The following is a 16934-nucleotide window of genomic DNA, read 5'->3' as shown; positions in this document are numbered from 1 at the left end:
CCAATACCATATAGACTTTTGCTTGGCTGGTCAAATCTTTGCTTTGCTAATTTCCGTGAAGCTTAGAAAGTAATTAAGTAGAGATACATATAAGGCAGGAACGATTATAACATTTGTTAATTAGAGTTCTAAGAATGCTTTTATTGACAACTTGATACTCATTTTAAAATTCTTCCTTCTGTCAGTACATGAAAATGCACTGGAATTTTCCTCAGCATGTGTGAATTTTGCCATCTTGCATTTCTCAGGAGGAACTCACACTCAGCTAATTTTTTTGACATGGTCATGGAAGCAAAAAGTCATTTTCCAGCTGGATGGGATCTTAGCAAGCATTAGCTCGATTCCCGATTCATTGCACTGCAACAATCAAGGCACTGGATTTTACCTAAACTATTATTTATCTTTCACCTCCAAAAAGGACAAATTAGATTGTTTAATACATTTAATTGCTCTGTGCTATGAAAATACATTGGGAGACTCTCCACACTGATGAAATCACAGGTTTGGTAAAAAAAAAAAGTCTGGTTTAAAACTGAAAATGAAAGTCTGCATATTAGCTCCTTCCATAGCTGCTAAGTAGGAATATAGAAAAGTTCATATTTGTGGCAAATCTGAATGAGTTATATTTTGTTCTATCATTATGTATAAAAAAACAACTGGAATGTATTATACCAAATGTTGACAGAAATTTCTATCTTTTTCTATAGCTCTATTTCTTCCTCTTCATTGTTGTTCAATAGTTTCAGTTGTGTCTAGCTCTTCATGACCCATCCCACTTGGGGTTTTCTTGGCAAAGATAACTTGAGTGGTTTGCCATTTCCTTGTCCAGCTCATTTTATAGTTGGAGAAACTAAGGCAAACAGAGTTAAATGGCCAGGGCCATATAGCTGGTAATAAATGTCTTAGGCTGGATTTAAACTCAGGTCTTCCTGACTCCAGGCCAGGCACTCTATCCACTGTGGAACCTAGCTGCCCCATTTTTGCCTTTAGATACATCTAATTAATTTAGTTCTTGAATGAATCTGTAATCTGATCAATCAAGCATTTATTAAATGTCTCCTAGGTGTCACATACTATTCTAGACTCTGGGGATACAGATACAAAAGTGACCCAATCCCTGCCCACAAGTGGTCTATATTCTATTAGAAGAGTGTAACATCTTCACAGACAAATGAAAACACAATATATAAAAATAAATTTTAATCTCCCCCCCCCTTTTTTTTGGCAAGGCACTAACAGCTGAGGGAATTGGGAATGGCTTAAAGGTCACAGCATTTGAACTGAGCCTTGAAGGGAGCTGGGGATTCCTGGAGGCAGGAATGAGGAGCAATGTGGTAGTGCCTTCCAATGTTGAAATCCAAATCCACTAAGCCCTTCTTAGCTGTTGCTAAAACCCAGCCACTAAGCAAGGTACTAGGGATACAGTTAAAACTGTCACAGTCTTTATCCTTAAAAAGTTTCTTTTTAAATTTTAAGGTATAAAAAGCAAGCAGAGAAAAAAAAATATAAATTGGGGAAGAGGGAGAGAAGATGAATAACTAAGGTGCATCAAGAAAGGCTTCCCTTGTGAGGTGGGGAACTGAGCCTTGGAGGAAATTAGGGATTCCAAGAGGAGGAAATGAGATAACTCATTGACTTGAGGGAGGGCAGGAGGTAGAAGGTTGGTTTCAGTGAATAGCCAATAGGTCTGTTTGCTGGAGAGTGAAATAGCTTTGGAAAGTTAGTCTAGATCCAGACTGTGAAATGACAGACTAAGAGACAATAGGGAGATAATGAAGTTTCTTGAGCAGGTGAGTGATGTGGTCAGATGGAGGCTTTAGGAGGATTATTTAGGCAGCTGTGTGGAGGACATATCAGAGATGTGGAGTATCTGGAAGCTGTGATTCAATAGCTCAGGGGTTGAACTAATGAAAGTCATGTAGTCATGGTCATGTGAATGGTGAGAATGAGACATGTGAGAGTGTTGTGGAGGCAGAACTGACAATACTCAACAATAGATTCAAGATGGAGGTACATAGGTAGCACATTGAAACCATTCATACTTGACCAATTTTGGGGACTCTTACCCCTGTCTTCCTGTAAATCCTCCATGGTGGGAGTGGGGTGAGACCATCCTCTAGATATTACTGCAACATTGTCTTTCTTGCTATTGCTAACAAAGGGGATGAAGGATATCAGGGTCCAAAAGGCTACATCTAACAAGATGAAATTTGATAGGGATAAACGCAAAGTTTTGTGTTTCATTGAAAGAAATCACCTTCACAAGCATAAGACAAGTCTTGAAGAAAAGGGTTGTCTTGTCTCTTTTGTATCCCTAGCACTTAGAATAGTACCTTGCACATAGTAGGTGTCTTAATAACCTTATTGACTCACTAACACGAATAGCCAATAGATATTCTAAATAAAACAAAGCCTAAAGATCTGGGGGTGGCTTCAGTGAATGGCTAGCTCAATATGAGTCATGCGGCAGACAGAAAAGCTTATGTGATCTGGGAAGGACCTTCATGACCTTCATTTTGAAAGGCCAAGGCTACCTGCTATATCCTGGGTCATTGTCACTTGTCTTGAGTTTTTTTTTTTTTTTTTGCCATTGGACTCTAATGACTAGAAGAGAGAGTGAGGCTTCCAACGTTGTGCAGCAGCTCTGCCTCACTTCAATTCAATTCATGCTCAAGTCAAGACATTGCTCATCACTCCTGTGATGTCACTGGTCTTCTTTGAGAAGGAAGGACAAACAATAATAACATCAACAACACACTTTTTTGGTGATGTGGGCTGCATTAAGAGAGGTCCAACTTCCAGGACTAGGGGAGGAGATACTGCTCTTTCTAAAGTTACCAGTGATCACTTAATTGCCAAATATGATACATTTTTTCCCATCCTTTTTGACCTACTTTCTTTTTTTTTTTTTAATTTTTAAGCAATCGGGGTTAAGTAACTTGCTCAAGGTTACAAGGCCAGTTATTTCTGGGTGTGGTGCTGAGTGTCTGAGCCCGAGATTCGATCTCCAGGTCGTCCCAACACTGGAGCCGGTACTCTTACTCGCTGAGCCACCTGGCCACCCCTGACCTACTTTCTGTATTCAGCCCCGTTGTCTTCCTGGCTATTCTCCTTAATCCACTGCTTCCCAAATTCTCCTTCTACCTCTCTAGACATTTCTTAATGTTGTCCCTTTTAGACCACTTTAGATTCACTCGTGTTTAGTCTCTACATTTATTCTGTATATACTTATATGTGACTTTGTGGTTTTCCCTGTCAGCATACTTATGTATAGGGATATGTTCATTTGTTGCATTTTTAAGGTAGTTCTGCTCCCACTGGCTTTCTTCCCCTCGCTTTCAATCTCCTCTTCTTATTTGATATTCCCTGTTTCTCTCCTCCCCTTCAGCTAATCCTGTTCCTTAGTTTCTAAATTTCATCATTTGCATTCCTTTCCAAAAAAGATTTCTCTCTTTCTCTTCATTATCCGTCTTCTCTTTCTGTTTACTCTAGGCCTCATTCTCCGGTTCACGAGCTCTATAATTATCTGGTTTCTCTCTTTTCTCTGTATTCTTCAAGCTATCAAAACTCCCAAGGTATCTCTATTCTAGGTTCCCTCCTCTGAGTGCTTTCTGCAGCTGCCTGGTAGGACTTGCCTCAGGGAGTCTACTTTTCTGTTGAGCTTAATTTCCAGTACAAAGACAATTATTGAAGGTGTCAGAAAGGATATTTCTCCATGGTAGGGTCTCTTCTCTACCAAGTTCCTGATAATGTAGGTTCCACTGATCTATACCATTTCTTGTTGACTTTTTTTATTCTTCTATATTTGTCTAGAAATCTTCCTGTGTCCATGCTCTTTTACTCCTAAACATGAGTTGCAACTTTTCCCCATCCCAGGACAAGTGGACTTTTCAAAGACCAAATCCCTTGGACCTCAACCAATAGTAAAGTCCTCATTTCCTTTCATCAACCATCTCTTTACTCATAAGATTCCACTCATAATCAGTGGAATTGCCTCCCACCTCCAAAGAGAGGCCTCCTTTCTTTTTCCCTCCTTCCCAATCTTTTCCCTCTACTCTTCACCCACTCCCTTATAGGCTCTTCTCTTTCTGAGATCACAGAGATCATTCCCCCTCATTGCTAGTTCTTGAGTTGACCTGATGTATCACTCTTCTCTTTTTCCCCTTCTCCCTTCCTTACCTTTATGTACCCTCCCATAATATAATGTACAGACCCATAAAAGAAACATTCACCTGTAAACAAGATGCTTCCAGATTCTGTCCATGATAAGCCCTGTCCATCTCTTCACTGCTACCTCTACCAGATTTCTGTCTTCATCCTTTACCCATTCCTTGCCTACCTGTAGAAAGAAGTTGCTTACTGACCACTGTTAATACTCTGTTGCTATAGCTATTGTTACTGTTGCTTTTATTTACTCCTTCTGCATTTCTGTTGCTTGGGGTTTTGGAGAAGCAAAGAATGTCTCAGTTCTATTTTTTTTCCTCTTAAAAATGTTTCAAACTCTTTATTAATCTTTTGTCCTGCATAGTTAAGCTTAAATTTGAAGGATGAGTTCCCCCTGGGCTGCATCCTGAGCTCCTTTGTTCTGTGGAACACATAATTTCATTCCCTCCTGCTTTTTCTAGTGAGTTTGGAAATAGTTTTGTACCATTCAAATGCCCTTTCCTTTGTATTACTTTTCTCCTAATGGCTTGCAGAACTTGTTTCTGAATTGAATTGCTAAATTTGACTACTATGTATCTTGGAGTTTATAGGCTTGGGTTTTCTCTGGAGGTGATCTATGAATTCTATTGGAATGTCATTTTCTGTGGGTAGAAGCTCTGGGAGTTCTATTATTTTCCTTCATTATAAGTATAGAGGGTGGTTTTTTTTTTTTTTTTTTTGGTCCTATATGTTTTTCTGGGAGACTTCTGATCCTTAGATTGTTTCTACACATTCTGCCTTCAAGTTCAGTATGTTTTGCTTGCTCAGTGAACATATTTTCTTTTAATGTTATTGTTTTTTTGTTTCTCTCCTTCTAGGTTTTTCTTCACTTTTGTGTATTTGCATTTCCAATCTCTTTTGTTTTTGTTCTCTCTTTCATTTTTTTTTTTTTGGTGAACCTTGATATTTCAGATTCATGTTATTCTATTCTGTTCATTATTTTTGATGTTTAGGACATAAATTATGCCCCCACAGAATCATTTATCTTTTAAACCACTTAGGAGTAGTATTCTGTAGTTCCATATTCCAATGTTGGATCATTTTCCTTCCACCCGCAACCTCCCTCTCCCCCTCCCCCCCCGCAGTATTTATTCACAAATGCTTAACCTTATTTAATAGATCTGGGGGTCATATTTCTGCATTTCTTTCTGTTGTTACTAATTTTCTTGTTGATTTTTCTGTTCATGTTGTAGGTCTTTGAGTTTTCTTCTCCCTGAAATCTTTGGTACTTTCAGTCACTTTTCTCCCATGTTTGTTTGTTTGTTTTTATCACTCACTTCCTGACTCTCTCCTCTCTGAAGGATTTCAGAGAGATGAAAAATAGGTCTATGGGTTGATAATTATTAGTTTCTTCTTCATCAACATTTCCCCCTTAACAGTAATACTATATTAAGTGCCCCTTCTCTTTCAGATATCCTGAGAATTAATCCCCCAGTACCCTCAAACTTATGTTGCCTCTAACGTGGATTTCCTTTGTGTATACTTTTCATGGTGAAACAACTTTTTCAGATTATCTTCTTTAGAATAAATTTTATTTTTATATTCTCCCTCTCTCTTTCTCTCCCCCTATATATAATATACATATGTGTATATATCTGTATCTATATCTATGTATGCACATTTATATAATATATAATATCAATGTCCAAGTCCAAATGCATTACTATCATTGATAAAAAAAATATTTTGCTATAGAATCTGCTCTATTTTTCATGTTTTTTGTCTTCTAATTTATCCTTAAATACTCTTTTGGGGATGGTCTTATACCCAACCTCTTGCAAACTTGTTTCTCCCTTTACTGCTTGCAATTATATCGCATCATACTACTTCTTCATAATGCAAATCTGCAAATAAGTTTATATTCTAAACTGGTGTGGCATTTGGGCACCATGTCTCATTGCTTGGCAAGGGGATCAAATGTTGATTGCCTGAGGCTATGGCAGTTGGTTTACATTAGCTAAACTTTAGTTAAGAAATAATGATAGTTCATACTGATGTCTTTTTCTTCTTTTATTTTTATTTTATTCCTAGGCTTCAATGGTTTTGCTTCATAGGTTACATTGGAACTCTTGTAATTCTAGCCTGTATCATCTCATCCTTATTCTTTCTTCCAATTTGGTAAGGATTTTGATCTTTTCTCTAAAAAGTCAATGGTCTGACTGTATACAGACAGCTGATTCGGAAATGACTACCACATTGGTAACCAGTCATTTCCTGTCTGTTAAGATACAGTCAATTTCACTTTTTTTGATGTTGTTCAGAGCTCCTCATATCCTGTGCCTTCTGAAACTGCAATTTATATATATATATGTATACACACATAAATTTATAAACATGTAAATTACATACACATACAAACACATATATGCACACACGTACACATAGCTAACATAACATATATACACATAATGTACACAAACATATATATGCATCCATGTACATACAAAATATATCCATGAAGCATAAATTTTCAAAAACCTACCTCTCAATGAAATAGTTTTAACACATGGATTCAGTGTCTCATATTTTTACTTCCTCATATGCAAGCTTCCCTCTAGTAAAAAATGCAGGGGAAAAAATCCACATAAGAATGGAAAACACTTTACATTCAAAATATTTTGGCATTTGAAGACATTTCTGTTTTATGACATTTTTGGAGGTTTGATCACAGAGAAGGGCAAGTCTTGGTTTTGGCCCATAGAGCGACAGCACACTTCTGTTCCAGTTTATTTTTAGACCAGATAATGTTTTCCCCATCTGGAGAGCAGAAATGTGGGCTGTATTGACTCCATTCCTTCATGAGATTCCCCAATCACCAATCAAAAGAGCGACGTGAGGAACCAGGATGTTCAGCAGAGCTAGGCTGGCGGCTACTGCTTCTTGCAAGAGCTTCATCCAGCTCTTTAACTCTTGATATCTTTCTCTTGGCAGTTCTCATTTTTATGGTAAGGCATATTTTTCACTTTTAAGATTGTGATTGCTTTCCCCAAGTTAACATGTGGAACCAATAGTTTGACTTCTCTGGGCTTCATTTTTTCTTTTCTGGAGAGGAAGAGGTTGGGTTAAATGATATTTTGGAGTCCTTATTTGCATTAGTATACATATGTATTTGAATGAACTCATCTATATAATAGAGGGGCACCTGCACAATGGGGGTAGTAATACTTGCACTACCTGTCTCACAAGCTTGCTGGTAGAGAAGGAGCTTATAAACCTTAGAACTGGATTGAAATGTAAACTTTCCTAGATTGACAGTTGAAAGGGAACAGAGGCTATCTGGTCTAACACTTTACAGATGAGGAAACTGAGGCCCAGAGAGGGTAACTGGCTTATTGAAGTCCTACCTGCAATGAAGGTAGAACAATGTTTTGAAGGCAGGTATTCTGAATTCAAATCTGGCCTTCTTACCACTTCACTTCACTACCCTGTGGGATCATGCAAGACCTTCCAGTTTAGATGAGCTCTACATGCCTTTCTTCTGAGTCTTTGCTGTCATGGAAATGGTATTGAGGATCAGAAGCTATGTGTTGGGATCTTCACTTTTCTACTTATTCCCTGCATGACCTGGTGCAAAACACTTCCATTTGTAAGTGGAAGAGGTTGGTCAAGATGACCTCTAAGGTCGCTGACAGTTTTCAGTTCTGTGATTCTATGCCTCACTCAATTAATAATGGTATTAATAATGATGATGATAATGAAGGTAATAGCTTGTGTTTATATAACACATTTAGGTTTACAAAGTTCTAGATATGTACATAAATATATCTACATATATGCACACACCCACATATACATGTGTATTCTAATGAGCACATGCATACATGTACACATGTATGTATGTGTATGCACACATACACTATGATTTGATCCTCACAACTGTGGGAGGTAGGTACTATTATTGTCCCCCTTTTATAGAAGAGGAAACAAGCTGAGGGAAGGCAGATTTTCAAGCTAGTATCTAAGGTGAAATTTGAATTTTGTCTTCCTAACTCCAAGTCCAGCAGAAGAGCTGATCTTTAATGATCAATGTGAGTATTTACATCTTGGAAACTAGCAAACTACAAATTAGGCCTGGGTTTCTTGCTCTGTCAATTTTTGAGACTTAATAAAGTATTAATAATGTAGATTAAACTTAAAAGTGTGTCTTAAGGTACATTCTTCTTTTCTTTTCTCTATCTTTTTTCTTTTCTGGAGGGACGTTGTTAAATATTTACCAGATCATTCTTAGGAAGGTGTATGATGACTGGAAAGGCTGGAAGGGTTCAGATAAACAAAGGAGTTGTTTTTTAATTCTGTAGGTAATAAGGAGATATTTGAGCTCCTTGAGTATGGCAGTGGTGTAATCTGAACTGCTTAGACATAGAAAGGCTAAATGACTTATCAGCAAGCATTTAAAAATATTAAAAATGTTTTTAAAAAAGGGACTAGACACTGGTCTTCCTTACTTGGGATCCAGCTAAGAGTATGCTAAAGCCAGCCCAGGAAAGCTAATTGTTAAATTTTTCAGTGTGAGCATTATATTTGGAAATCAGCAAATGCTACAATTCAGGTCTTACATGATTATTTTGTTGATTGTTTAAGCTTAAGAAAGTGAGGAGCAAATGTTAATAATGCAGATTTAACTTAAGTGTATCATGTATACACCGCCCCCCCCCCCAAAAAAAAAAAAACCAAACAAACTGGTTCTTAAACATTTACCAGCCCACCCCAGGCCTAAGAATTGGTTGTTAAACATTTACCAGCCCACCCCAGGCCTAAGAGCTGGTTGTTTAACATTTACCAGTACACCCCTGGAACTAGCACTCTAGTTGGTTTACACAGACTTCCACAGAATAACCCTCTTTTCAGTTACTGATATTTTCTGAAAAAAATTATCTTTTGGCACCAGGAGAGCTTGTTGCTACTCTCAGCCTTTTGAAGATGGGGTTGGAGAAAGTCAGAAGTATAGGTAGCCTGTTTGGAGTCTTGTAGAGGATTCTGTGTGGTTGTCTGGTTTTTAATACAGTTTCCTGTGTTTGCTTTCTGGATTAAAGCTACAGAGTTCTTTGCTGACAGTAAAATGCTTTATCAATGCTAGTCTTTGCTTCTGTGCTCTGAAGGAGTTCCTGAAAATTGAGCTCGTTAAAAACTCAACTATGGTCAGATTCATTTCTTTGGATTTCAGTAAGAGTCAGGTGAAGACCTTCAAAGGGAAGCATAGAACTGAGCCAATTATCCAAATAACTGAAGTCAAGAAACCTGCCAAGGTAACCTTAATTATCTGAGTATTTTAGAGTTGGCACTATAGGAGAGAAGTATAATCAATAAAAGTTGACATGGTAAGGGCTGAAAGTCTTTATTTTGAAAGATAGAAGACTGCTTTGGTTATAAAGCCACTACCTGTCATTGTCAGCTCCAGGCCTGAACAAGTGTACACAAGAGTTAGGCTAGGAGTAAATGGTCCTTTAGTCAGTGGAGATGTTGGATAATGTAACAAAGAGGATATAAAGGACAAGAATTATAGTATTGGAACATTTGAATGAAATAGACCTTGAAAATAATCCAAGTTGTCATATTACAGATGAGAATACTGAGGCACAATGAGCAGAAATTATCTGTTCAAGGTCACTCTGGTAGTAAATAGCAGAGAGTCAAGTTGGAATTAGAACTCATGTTTTTAAATGTTCAGTTCCACTATTTTTTCCCAGTTATTTCCCCCACTATTTCCTTGACCTCAGGATCATATCCCCTTATTCCCAGATCACCTCCACCTTCCATTTCTGGAGCCATGATCAAACTATTTCTGCCATTGTTACTGCAAGGGATGTGTTCATTTAATGCCCTGGCCCCCACTGGCCATTCTTGTAACTTTCTGGACCAAAGCATTCCTTTGGGACAGCATTACTCTAGGTATATTGTTTCCTCCTATTAGAATGTCTTAGTTTTTGAATTGGTATCTCTAGCACTTAGCATATAGTGTTTGGCACACAATAAGCTTAATGAATGCTTTTAAATTCAATCAGTATAACCACAGAGGACTGATGAAAGAGAAGACAGACTACGGGCAGAATGAGAGAGGTCAAAAGTAAAACTAGGCTAAGTGGTCTGAGAAGTTTGGGGAGTGATACATTATATAACTGGTGTTCACAGTCATGAAGACTTCATGCCATAGTTCATTCTACTTCCTCCCCTCAACACCACCCCACCCTTGCCCCTTGCTCTCCTCCCATAGCCCTCTTCCCAAACAAGCATGGTACAGTGGAATGACTAATCTTTCTGGAGTCACAGAACCAGAGTTCAAATCCTACCTAGACTCCCTGGGCTTCATTTTATTCATCTTTAAAGTAAAGATATTGGATCAGTATTCTGATATACCTTCCAGTTCTATATCTGTGATCCTATGACTTTATGAACTCTTTCCCCCCAAAGCTAGGAAGAGTACAGAATACAGTGATCCAGAGAAGGGGTCTAAGACTAAACCAGATTAGTATGCTGTCACCACTGCTTTCTGGTGCATGCACTAACTACATAGACATACAGTGGGACGTTAGAATACAATTTGTGGCCTTACCCTTGCATACTGAATCTTTCAGACCAGGGCTTAATGTAGTGCCTGGCTCCTCATTTGTGCCCAGGCCTATAAATAGATGGGAAGCAGAAGAATAGTTCTCATTTACTGTCATGTATGTATGAACAGGCCCAGGTATTCACCTCCCCTCTTTATCCTCACACCCACACCTTGTCAATGACAATGTTGGCCCTGTGTGACTTAATCTTCTGAAAGGACTTTTTTTCTTTCTTCAATATATGGTCAGAAGATTGTATACAATGACTTCATGGTATGTTATTATGCAGATAATGTTGAGAACAAATATGTTGACATGAGATCACCCCCCTCCAGAAGGAATGAAGAAGGTATTTTCAAAGGCAAAGCAGGACAGGATAGCCAAACCTGGGCATTCCTAGAGTGATTAACACAGGAGCTCAGAAATACAGCATCTGCAATGACAATGGGGCTCTATCCCTTTGTATGGAGCTTTATAAGCTATAAAACACTATAAAACTGTGAGGTACACAGGACATGTGCTATTATACTCATTTTTTCAAGAAATATTTCAATAAAAAATATTTGTCAAGTACCTGCTTTGTCTTAGAAACTGGCAAATACAAAAATGAGATAATGCTTAACTTCAAGGAGCTTCCTTTCTATTAGAGAAATATAACACATTCACTGATAAATAAATACAGCTTATATACAAAAGAATACATATGAAGAAGATGAGGTTAAGAAAAATTAAATTTCTGGCTTAAGCACATACCAGAGTCAGTTCGTGAAATCAGATCTGTTATTTCCAAGTCCATTTCATGTTCTACTACCCTACTCTGCCAGCCAAATCCTTTTCCTTTAAAATTTTTATTTATTTAAATTTTAATGTAGGGAATAGAATAAACATTTCCATAATACTGTATAATAAAATAAATGATTGTACATGAATCTACAAATCTATTATTTACAACTTGCTATTCTTTTTAAAATTATCATGTAAAATGTCCCCCCTTTTTTCTCTTGTTTTCCTTCTCTTCTTCTCACCCTTTCCTAGAGATGGCTACCATTAGACACAAATATGTGTGTGTGTGTGTGTGTGTGTGTGTGTGTAAGAGCCCAAATCTTTAAAGGTAGAAATTTCTGTTTCACCTTTGGAGCTTTGTGGTATCCTAGAATTTTTCTCGCATAAGAGTCTACCTGAGAGTGAAGAAGTGTAAGTACCCTGCCTTGGAATTGGAAAGACTTAGGTTTAAGCTTTATGATGCCTATCAATCATATGACCCTGGCTAATCCATTAACCTTCCCTTGGTGACTCTAACTCTTTTAAGCTGTAGAATAGTTATCTGTGTGCATTGGCAGAGGAGTTTTCCTCTGGATGAACTCCCTATGCCAGAGATATCAGAGATCTAAACTCCTCTTCCCCCACAAAGGAGGTTGCCTGCATATATTGGTGATAAATGCAAACCCAGCAGGCAAACCTGAAAGAGAGTCTGGGAAGGGCCAACCAATTTTCTTAACACAGAGGTGAGAAAGGAAGCCTAGCAATCTTGAATAAATTTTTTTTTTCAAATGGGGCCATTAAGTGCTTAGTGGGAGCCATCAAGGTATAATAGAGCATTGGATTAGGAGATATGATATCTGGACTCAATGATAATTGTTATTATAGTCATATAGTTGAATGTCAGATGGCTTATAATAATAACTCTATATTATCTAACATTTTATAGTTTTCAAATATTTTTCAGGTATATTTTCTTATGTCCTTTGATCTACAGATCCTACTGCTAGGAATGTATCTCAACAAGGAATAGTATTGATCAAGGGAAAAAGCTGAGCAAATTGTGGGATATTAATATAGTTGAATCTAATTGTGCCATAGGAAATGATAAATATAAGGAATTTAGGGAAACATGGGGAGACAAATCAATAATTACAAATAATATAAATACCTCCCCCCCATGTGGTTCATCTCATATTAAATAACCAATATTACCTCTAGAGGACAAATGATAAAAAAATCTTAGTAGAGATGTGGGACTCTATAGGCACCTACTTACTATATGCTACACTCCTTGGCTGGTTAGGTGCTAGTAGTTCTAAAGTGACAGGGGAGCCTCATTTTTAAAATAATTGCACCTCAGATGGCAGCAGATTGAAAAATGGGCTCTTTATCCCACTGTCTAATAAGCAGCATTACAGGAATTAGAAAATGGGTGATTTACTTCTACATTTGTGTTTGCTAGAGACAGGTATTGGTAGTCTTCTTTTCATGGGTTTGCAGTTCTTTTCTTGTGAACCAGAAATTTGTTGCTTGACAGTCACTTTTGTTTGGGGCATCAAAGTCTGTTGCCATGGGAATGGTAAAGGTGTTGCTGCAAATCCTTACTCTCCATCTGGATTGCAACAAGGATCGGATTGTGTCAGTAAGCTGGTGTTCACAGAAACCATTAATGATTAAAGGGAAAACCAAAAATATCACCTGTCAAATTAAAAACAAGCATTTCACAATTTTGTTCTTTAAGAACCCAGCAAGACATTTATTTTTTTCATTTCTACCCAAATAAGAATTAAGCCCTCTTTTCTCAAAATAACCCTGATGCTATTTGCAAATTGCAGGAATACCTAGCATTATTTTGGATCAAATGCATCCATCCTGTCCTCATATGTGTACTTTTGTCCCTGCTTTCAAAGGGCCAGCAAAAGCCTAATTTAAAACACAGATCATGGAATTTTGTATAAAAGTTATGAGAGAATTATTATCAGGCCACCAAAAGGTAGGGAAATGGTGAAGTTAGTGATAAATATGGAGCCAGATCAATTTCCAGAGAGTACAAACAGTAACAAAACAAAAAGTAACCCTGTTCAAAAATAAACACAGCCAGCAGAGGCAGAGACCAGGAAGTGGTTTTATGATATTGACCCTGGCAAGGGCAGACCAGCATATTTAGCAACCTGGGGAATTTTGTTGTGGGTTGAGTAGGGGGAGAAGGATAGGGACTGGGGCTCAGCCACATGTCTGAACACCTGTCAAAATTGGAGTCGGCACTGTCGTGCCAGGTTGCCTGTGCTTGGTTCCAGATTCTCAGGAATCATCCAAAGGATTTCCCATTTCCATAGGAGGCTGAGTTCCTTGGCCTCTGCTCCTACTACCAGCCCTGACACCTACTTCTATCCTCCCTCTTCTTTCAGGACTTGATTAACTGTTACTGTTCCTTATTCTGCTTTCCCCTGGTTATATTCCAGGACTGAGATACATTATATCCCTTTTTAAAGAGTGACTCCCACTGGGTAATTAAAATATCAGAATGGGAAAGGATTTTAGAGGTTAGAATGTTTAAGCCTTTACAACAGCAAAGAGACACGTGGGAGTAAGTAAATTGGGTGTAGTGAATTTGGGTAGGCTCAGCTCATTTCAGACCAGTGAAGTTTACCCTACTAATGAGTTTTCAGTTAGAAGAGCTAATTGATAGCTAACCATGAAATCCCACTCTTCCTGCCTTGTGGCTGGCATGTAATCCATGTGATATATGTAAAAAAAATGGATAAAATAATAAGCTAATGAAGAATCACCAATAATTTAAGAAACATTTATTCAGTACCTACTGTGTTCAGAGCATTGTGCTAGGTTATGGGGTATCTACAGAATTTAGACCACACAGGTCTCTGCCTACATTGAGTTCAAATGAACACATATACATAGCCATAATATGCAACATTACATGTTGTGTCTACATTAGAGAGGTGTACACAAAATGAAATATGGTGTCTCAGGATGAGGGTAGGAGGTAAGGTCATTATTGACTGGGAAGACCAGGGAAAGCTTCATGATGAGGTGATCTTTGAATTGGGCGTTAAAGGATGGATTGGAATTTAACAGGCTGGAAGGTGGGGTGTGGTTGATATTCTAGGCATATGGAATGAAGCAAGCAAAGCAAGGTGATTGAAAAATGGGGGACATGTTGGGGTAGTCTAATTTGTCTAGAGGATAAAGTAAAGTGGAAAGAAGCAATATAAGATGAAGCTGGAAAAATACAGAGATATCACATAGTAGGAGCCCTTGGATGCTAGGGAAGGGGTTTGAATTTTACTGTTTAGGAAAAAGGCAACCATTGAAATATTAAAACCAAAGAATTGATGTTACTAGATCTGTGTATAGGAAGATAAGTCTTTCAGTATTGCAAAACATGGCTTGGAGTGGGGAGATAACAGAGACGGGAATGACTTTTAGATTATTGCAGTAGTCCAGCCAGGTGACACAAGGTATAGGAGAATCCCATTTTAGAATCATAGAGGGGAGGGAATGGGAGCAAACAATAGAATGAACAGTACTTGGTAGCTCATTAAGAGCTGCTATGAGAGGTGAGAAAGAAGGAAGAGTAAAGGGTAACCTCAAGCTTTCAGATGTAGAAGGCTGAGTACCATAGACAAAAAGCCCCTATAAAAGAAGGGTAGTGCTATAGACAAGAATAGCAAAGTCAAAAAGAGGAGAGGGATTATGGGGGAAGATCATAGATTCAAGTTTAGACAAGTTATATTTGAGGTATTGGTAGGAAATCCACATATGGATGTCCTAGAGGCTGTTAGAGATTCAGATATGGAGCTTTTTAAAAGAAGGGTCCAAGTTCAAGATATGGATCTGGGGCTCATCTGGACCTAGATGATAGTTGAAACCATGGGACTAAATAGAATTATTAAAGGAGAGAGTGTAAGAGAGTAGAAATGTGAAAGAAAAATGAATGAATGTAAGGTACTACAAAATTATTGAAGGGTGAAGGGGACCAGTGAAGGGAAAGAGATTGGTAATTCATGATAGAAACTCTATGGTTGCTTGAGTAAGGTCTTGGGAGAGAAAGGGAATAACATCAAGGACACAGGATTATCCTTAGGAAGGAGTAGAGATGAATCTTTTTTTGAAATAGAAGGGAAAAGGGGCAGTTAGGTGACAATGGATAGAGCAACCAGCCCTGGAATCAGGAGGACCTGAGTTCAAATCCCACCTTAGATACTTACTGTGTGACCTTGGGTAAGTCACTTAATACCAATTGCCTTCAAATTTTTTTTAAGCAATTGGGGTTAAGTAACTTGCTCAAGGTTACATAGCCAGTTATTTTGTGTGGGTGCCAAGTATCTGAGGCCAGAACTGATCCTGGGTCTCCTGACACTGGGGCTGGTCCTCTTACTCACTGCCCCACCTGGCTGCCCCTGCCTTCAAAATAAAAAAAAAAAAATAGAAGGGAAAGGGTGATGATGCCAGAAGGTGTCAGGGAGCTCCTGTGAAATGACCTCAATATTTTAAGTGAAGTAAGACACTAACTCCTTTTGTTGGAGGCTTGGGGAGTGGTTTGGGACTCCAAAGGAAAGGCAAATAACCTGCAATAATCTGGACCAAAATTTAAAGTCACAGTATTCATCTCCTTGAAATGCCCTGGTTTGACTAAGGCTTATCTTTAAAAGTCACCTTAAAAAGTTTATTAATTCTTCCTCTTTTTTTTGGAGGGGAGAGGGCAGGGCAATTGAGGTTAAGTGACTGGCTCAAGGTCACACAGTTAGTAAGTATGTCAAGTGTCTGAGGTCATATTTGAGGTCTATTCACTGTGCCACCTAGCCACCCCCATTTCTCCCTTATTTCTAGCTTCTCAGCTGCCTACAAACATTCTTAGGTCTTACCAGTTACAGAAAAACTTTACCTAGACCCTTCTATACCATTGTGGTACCTTAGCTGCTTACATATTTCTTTCACTTCCAAATTTCTTGAAATTTGCCCTCATTACCTTCACTTCCTAAACATTTACTCTCTTTGCAATATCTAGAAATCCATTATCCAGTCCAAATATTCTCTCTCAAACTGTTCTCTCAAAGATCACCAGTGACCTACTAAATTCAATGGATTTTCCCCCCATTCCAGGCACATCCTTCTTGCCCGCCCTGCACCAGCTGCCAGTCTGTAGGATCTGGACCATGGAGAGATCTTCAAGGATTCTTGACTGACATGTTCCCCTGGGTAAGAGGGTATCCAGTTTTTGTCTTTTTTTTTTTTTTGCCTTCTATTATTTTAAAACCCAAGTCCCATTGTTCTCTTTCCATGCAAAGGGTCTCCTCCAGTGCTTGTAGTAATGTCTCCCTTTTTAGTACTGCTGGAGAGGGGCTGAAGAAGGGAGCAAAGAAAAGAAGAAGGGGGTGAGTTGAAGAAAAAAAGATGCTGAAA

The 16934-nt window shown here is 38.3% G+C and overlaps 1 long non-coding RNA gene across 2 annotated transcripts in view; it reads left to right on the top strand.

Moving 5' to 3' along the window:
- Positions 1-6718: 6718 nt before the first annotated feature.
- Positions 6719-16934, top strand: part of LOC138163095 (uncharacterized) — a 60322-nt gene continuing 50106 nt past the window's right edge. Inside the window, exons 1-2 of one of the 2 annotated variants that reach the window (XR_011168790.1) lie at positions 6719-7148; positions 16635-16730. This is a non-coding gene — a long non-coding RNA (uncharacterized lncRNA). The remainder of the gene's footprint in view (positions 7149-16634; positions 16731-16934) is intronic. The other variant, XR_011168789.1, reaches the window with a different exon arrangement.

Source organism: Petaurus breviceps, unplaced genomic scaffold (assembly GCF_028583685.1).
Source record: "Petaurus breviceps papuanus isolate PSGF00001 unplaced genomic scaffold, PetGlider_PUasm1.0 187, whole genome shotgun sequence".
Lineage (NCBI taxonomy): Eukaryota > Metazoa > Chordata > Mammalia > Diprotodontia > Petauridae > Petaurus > Petaurus breviceps.
This window is presented reverse-complemented; position numbering and strand designations above follow the sequence as displayed.